The following is a 7,193-nucleotide window of genomic DNA, read 5'->3' as shown; positions in this document are numbered from 1 at the left end:
TTAATCTTCTACTTGTTACCAAATATCAACTGGACTTTAAAAGGAGAGGAGGAAAAAACAGACACCAATGTTTCATTTGTGAATGTAAACTTTGGTTTTTTGGTTTTCTTTTCTTTTTTTTTTTTTTTGAGGCAGGGTCTCCCTCTGTCACCTAAGCCGGAGTGCAGTGGAACGATCTCAGCTCACTCACTGCAACCTTCACCTCCCAGCTCAAGTCATCCTCCCACCTCAACCTCCCAAGTAATTGGGACTACAGGTGCAGCCACCACACCTGGCTAGATCTTTTCTATTTTTAGTAGAGAGAGGGTCCAAGTTGCCCAGGCTGGTCTCTTAACTCCTGGGCTCAAGTGATCCACCCACCTCAGCCTCTCAAAGTGCTGGGATTACACATTGCACTTGGCTAAACTTCTGAAATTAATGAAGTGCTCCTAAATCCTTGATGAATGAACATCTTGAATGGCAAATTAAGTTTCAAGTGACATATAAGTCAACAAGTATTTCTAAGTTTCTAAAATAAATTTCCGAATTCGAAGTTATTCTTTCTTTGCTTTGCTTTTCTTTTTCTTTTCCTTTTTTTTTTTTTTTTTTTTTTTGCCGGTCTGTTTTTAATCATGGTAGGGCCTCACACACACATTCAGGGTTCAGATCTTGTTGTAAGCTGCGATGTCCACACTCTGCACATGCTCCTCAAACTTGGTGATCTCCTCCTCCAGCAAGTCTGTCCCCACCTTGTCCTCCACCACACACTGAATATGCAGCTTCCGGATACCGTAGCCCAAGGGCACCAGCTTGGAGGCCCGGCTCACCAGGCCATCCAGCTTGAATGGAGCGCACACATGCCTCCACCTGGGTCATGTCCGTCTCATCGTCCCAACGCTTGATGTCCAGCAGGATGGAGGACTTGGCCACCCGCGAGGGATTCTTTGCCTTCTTGGTGTACTGCCGCAGCCGCTCCTCCCACAGCCGCCTTGCCTCTTTGTCTTCCTCCTTATTGTCGCTGCCAACAGATCAATGTCATCATTCTCGTTATCCTCTGCTGCCTGGCCTGGGGTGTAGTGGGGGCCGGGGAGAGCTCCACTTGGTGCATGGGAGACATGTGCTGGGTCTGCGGGGCTGTGGACCGTGGCCGGGCGAGCTCTTCTGTCTTCTCCAGCACGTTCAGCCGGGCCTCCAGCTTGCAGATGGCCCTCTGCAGCTCCTGCACCACGCCGCACAGGCTCTGGTTCTCCACTTTCAGGCTGGCGATCTGAAGGAAGAGCTCGCTGTGGTCTCCACTGGAGCCGCCGGAGGCCCTGAGGCCGAGCTCTGGCGGGAGGTGCTGGCCACAGGCCCATTCATCTGCTCTAGAATTTCCTTTCTGCATCTTCATATTTGAATTTGTCGAGCCAGATCTTCTCATGTACTAGGAAGTTTGTAGCTATTTTTCTGACTCCAACCAACGATGCGGCTACCAGAGATGAGGAATCGGTGGACACGGGACGCCTAAGGGCGAAGTTACTCTTTCATAACGTGCAAAACCCGTAAATCTTCAACAGAAAGTACCTTTTTTATCGAAAAGAAAATCCTGCAGTTTGAAAATAAAAGTTTGTATTTCAGAGAGTTGGTGAGGAAATAATCCATTAAAGACTGCTTTTATAAACATAAACTGCTGGGAATAAAGTAAGATTTTGAAAAGACAATGAAAACATTCTGACGTCTCAACAGGAGTTAGCCTGATGAATCCATCTCATACCAGAAGTCTTTGTTTTCTATTTCTGGCTCCTTCAGGAGCTCAAGGTTTGACCTTGGACAGGTCATTTCATCTCTCAGAGCCTTGTTTCTCTTATGTCAAAGGAAGAGGCTTGCCTGTAAAATCTTTAAAGTTCTTCTGTTTCTAAAATATAAAATTATCATTCAGATACTCGTGGTATAGTATTTAAAAATTCTTTAAATGTGTACGGAAAAATGTTTTGAATATTTTTCTATATACTGAGCTGCTATGTTGAGAAATTTCAGAGGTATCACTTCAGTGTACTGTTGCTCTGATGACCAGCTATTACTGGAAAGGGCTACTGTTTCTTCCTTAAAACTTGTGTATTCCCCTCAGATACTGATGGAGGAAAAAGTACATGAATCTTTATAGTAAAAGACAGACAATTAGATATAATTGATCTTAATAGATCTGTATATAATATGGACCATTATCTACATATCATTTGTTAAATTTAATGCGCTCTAGCACTCAGCTAAACTAATTGTATTGTGTATGTATATATCTTAAGCACAGTTGATTTCATAGATCAGCACCCCTGGGCTAGGCAGGAAAAGGTCAAAGCTCTTAAACCAGTCCACCAAACTATGTTAACTAAAAGCCTCAGAACTAGTAGTATTTCTCGTTAGTCTTTCAGCTGCAGGGTAGAGAAAGAAAGTGAAATCACAAGGCAAGTATTTTTCTACAGCAGTTTGATTTAGCAAATGTTGAACAAATAAAACATTAACTAAATAAAATATTGCACATATATATATATATATATATATATATAGTGTTTATTTTCATGCTGTCTGACATCCTGACAACTAAAGGGAAAATAATGTAGAAGTAGGCGAACTTTGTGTCTCTGAGTTTCCTGGGCCTGAAATAATTGGCAGGGTGAATCTGAAATGCAGACACAGAAAGTCACCCTTGTTTTGATGCCCTTTTTTTTTTTTTTTTCCTTTTCATGTTTATATTTTGGTGCATTTCCCTCCAATATCAAGTATTACCTTGGTACTAAAAAAATCAAGAAGGGAAAATGCAGGCAGGAAAACGAGGAGAATCAGCTTGTTACTTCTCTCCCATGTATGATTGGGCTCATGTGATTGGTGCATTAGACTTTGTAGTGTCATTTCACTCCTTTCTCTGTAGACATCAATACTAACAAATGAACTGCAAAAATCCTAAAGTGTGAGGATGAACACTAATTATTTATGTATGCACATCATTTGTATGGATTTCTAACTATTGATCTTCAGGTAAATGTCTAGACAGAAGTAGATTTACATATAGGTAGTTGTGCTATACTTTTACATTTATAGTAATTAATATCTAGAAAAGCAAGAAGGAAAAGACAAAATATCACTATTATTATTTTGCCTACTTGCCTCTGCAAAAACGAAGAAATAAAAGAATTGCCTTCTATCTACCTGAGACAGACATTTAAACTATAGTGAATTCAGAATCTTTAGGCATTCTCCTCAAAGTTTCTTTCAGTGAAAATTGATATGAATCAAAAATTTATGTTAAAAAAAAAGTCTGGGCCAATGCTCCTAGCAGAGTTATCTGAATGACTTGCTAGGTCGAGCCATCGGTCAACTATTCTCCTCTAGATTGTAGGATTAGTATATCAGGCCAGATTCTTATCCTGTGCAATGTGGAGCACAGTTATTTTTGGAATCTGAGAGATCGTATGATTTGACGCTCCTAAAGGAGACCTTCTAAGACTTTACTTCCAAAAAACGGAGTGGATATTATAGTAAAATATAATTCCTATACTAAAATACAGCTGTAAAAACCAAAATGCAGTTTGAATACATTTAGAGGGAGTCTTCAGTGCTTTGTCCATTAGATAAAAAGATTGCAAATTAAAAGTACTCAAAAATTGCAGTTGACATTCAGAAACTCATTAGCTTCATTCTTTTCCAAAATCACCATAGCAATTAGTCTAAACTTTAATTGGTCAAAATTATTCATCATTAAAACACTGATTTCTAAAAGACTATTTTGTTTTCCCTCTGTCTTGGACTTACATTTTTTAGGAATTTAAATCTTTCTCTACCAGTTTCTGAAATGATTAAGCACATTTGCATGTTATGTGTCTAGAGAAGATATTCCTTCCCTTGAACTCTCTCATTCTGGCCTCTTCTGCTTGGTCAACTGTCTGTGGAAATTCTGTGCTGATCATCTATAGATTACATGCTAATCTATATTTCCTAAGAAAAATAAGAAAAATATGTACATAGGGTTCAGTTTATATTTAGAAATCTCAGGATCTTTGGTCAATTCTTACTCCATTTTCATGATAATCCCTACATTTTTATCTCAATTTAACTTATCCCGTTTAAGATGTTGCTTCCTTATTAAAATATTTATCACCTTAAAATTATCCACTACTATTTAATATATACAAGCTTTTATATTCCTTCCTTCCTTCCTTCCTTCCTTCCTTTCTTCCTTCCTTCCTTCCTTCATACGTGCAGCCAATCAGTCATTTGTTCATTCAGTATCTTCCAGTGCCAGCACTGTGCTAGAAACATGGAATAAAAAGAGGAAAGAGTATGTTCTATGATCTAAAAATGCTCACAAAGATCGGGTAAACAAATAAGTGCATTTAATTGTTAAGAGAACAAAGACCAGGACATGCTGGAGGCCCAGTGGAAGGTAGGAATTTTCCTATCTGGGAGGCAGGTGGTGAACCAGAAGGCTTATAGGTGCAGATGATGCTTGAACTGAATGTTCACAGGTGCTTTTTGCCAGATAGTCTAACAGATTAAGATGCTTTCTCTACAGAGGGAGAACCAGAGTGCCGGAAACTGAAGGATGAATTCGGAGAAAATGACAAGTAGTGCAGTCTGGCTAAAGCAGAAAGGCATATCAGTGAGGCAGGGACCAGTTAATGGATAATAACAAGACAGAGAGTTTGGATTTCAGATCACAAAATATGGTCAGGGGAAGAATCAGCAAAGTTAAGCAAGAACAATAATATGACATATATTTTTTCATTTAGACAGAATGCACTGAATATTTAAAGAAATAGAAATAAAACATTTCAGAATCTACTTTTTGCTTCTCATTGACAAAGTCTTCACTAAGATGGAATAAAAATGGAAGCATGAAACAGAGAGAGAGAAACTGTGTTTCTGCATGGGATGACAAGAAGGGTAGTGAGGCTCACCCAAGTACAGTAATGTTTACAACTAATTGATCACAACCAGTTACAGATTTCTTTGTTCTTTTTCTACCCCTATTGCTTCACTTGACTAGCCTTAGAAATGAAAAAAAGAAAAGAAAAAGGGTAGATTACAGAGTTCAGGATCTGTGTTTCGGTCCCCATATTTCCAGTCCTTTTCACCAATGCTTAGTAAATATGTGGTTAAATAAAAAATTGTATTCAATTAATTAATTATTAGTATTATTATTTTTTGAGACAGAGTTTCACTCTTGTTGCCCAGGCTGGAGTGCAGTAGTACAATCTCAGCTCACTGCAACCTCCGCTTCCCGGGTTCAAGCGATTCTCCTGCCTCGGCCTCCCAAGCAGCTGGGATTACAGGCAACTGCCACTATGCCCAGCTAATTTTTTGTATTTTTAGTAGAGACAGGGCTTCGCCATGTTGCCCAGGCTGGTCTTGAACTCCTGACCTCAGATGATACTCTCGCCTCGGCCTCCCAAAGTGCTGGGATTACAGGTGTGATCCATCATGCCTGGCCCTTAATTAACTTTTTTTGAAAGCTATGTGACAGTGACCAAAACTATATGATTGAGGAAATATTTGTAGAAATGATATATATGACAACAATAGCAAAAAGGACAGGGGCAAATAAACAGAAGTCTTATTTTTCAAAATTCTTGCACTTTATTAGAAGCATTATAAAATTAACTGTAAGTAGATTGTGGTACTTAATAATAAATGTTGTAAACCCTACGGCATACACTAAAAAAATGTAAAAAATGTGTATTTAAAATGCCAACAGAGGAATTCAAAGGAATATTTTATAACAACATCAGTTAACCCAAAAGAAGACAGAAAATAAGGAAGGCAGGAACAAAAATACAGGTGAGACAAACAGAAAAGAAATAGCAAGTTATAGTTGGGTCTTGATTTTTAAAATCTGGGCTAAGAATTTCCATCTTTTAATGGGGAGAAGTAATCTATTTATAACAAATATAGTTATTAATTAAGTTGGGCTTAAGCCATATTAAAATATATAGATTTTCAGTCTGGATAAAAATGTATGGCCCCATTATATCCTGTCTACAAGAGAAAAACTTTTTGTTAAGAAAATACAGATTGATTGAAAGAAAATAATGGAAAAAATTATAGCATGCATTCAATAAACTTAGGCAATATGGGGTGCCTATTTTAATACCAGAAAAAAACAGACTTCAACGCAAAGAGTATTATCAGATATAAAGAAAAATATTCCATAATAATAAACTGCTGATTCATTAAGGAAGTATAACAATTATATATGTGGGAAGGTGGAGCAAGATGGCAGAATAGAAGGCTCTAACGATTGTCCCGCTATCCTGCAATGACACCAAATTAACACCTATCTACACAGAAAAAAAAATCTTCAGAAGAATCAAAAATCAGGTGAGCAACTCAGTACCTGGTTTTAACTTTATTGCTGAAAGAGACACTGAAGAAATAGAAAAAACAGTCCTGAATCCCAATGCCTTCCTCCCTACCCACAGAAACTGGCAGTGTGGTGTGGGGAGCATCTCTCAGTGCTGAGGGAGGAGAATACAGCAATTGTGAGGCATTGAACTCATTGCCGTTCTGTTAGAGCAGAAAGGAATATCACATCAAACTTAGCTGATGTCCATCCACAAAGGGAGCATTTAAACCAGCCCCAGCCAGAGGGGAATTGCTGATCCCAACAGTTGAAACCTGAGTTCCTGCAAACCTTGACACCAAGGGCTACAATGCTCTACATCTCCAAATAAACTTGAAAGGCAGTCTAGGCAACTTTTAGGCAAGTCCTAGTGCTGAACTAGGCCCAGAACAGTGGACTGGGTGGGTGCTGTACATACTGAGACACCAGCTGGGGCAGGGCTGCACAGGGTAGAGTAATGCTAGCACTCCCTGAGCCAGACACCACCAGCTCTCCCTTAACCCTAGGTTGTACAAGTCTCTCCAAAAGAGACCCCTTTCTTCCACTTGAAGGAGAGGAGAGGACAGAGCGGGGAGGATTTTGTCTTGCAATGTGGATATCAGTTCAGCCACAGCAGGATAGAGCAATGGCCAGAGTCAAGAGGCCCTTGTTCTAGGCCCTAGGTCCCAGACATTTCTAGACATACCTTGGGCCAAAAGGGAACCCACCGCCTTAAAGGAGAGGACCCAGTCCTGGCAGTATTCATTACTCGCTAACTGAAGAGCCTTTGAGCCCTGAATGACCATTAGTGATACACAGGTACTATGTCTTGGGCCTTGGGTGAGTCTCTGAGACTTTCTGA

The 7,193-nt window shown here is 39.4% G+C and overlaps 1 pseudogene; it reads right to left on the bottom strand.

The window, feature by feature from the left end:
- Nucleotides 1-607: 607 nt before the first annotated feature.
- On the bottom strand, nucleotides 608-5,069 carry LOC101010457 (annotated as a pseudogene).
- Nucleotides 5,070-7,193: the final 2,124 nt, after the last annotated feature.

The sequence above is a fragment of the Papio anubis genome, chromosome 6, assembly GCF_008728515.1.
Source record: "Papio anubis isolate 15944 chromosome 6, Panubis1.0, whole genome shotgun sequence".
NCBI classification, from domain to species: domain Eukaryota; kingdom Metazoa; phylum Chordata; class Mammalia; order Primates; family Cercopithecidae; genus Papio; species Papio anubis.
Note: the sequence above shows the minus strand (reverse complement) of the source record. Positions and strands in the feature narration are given on the sequence as shown.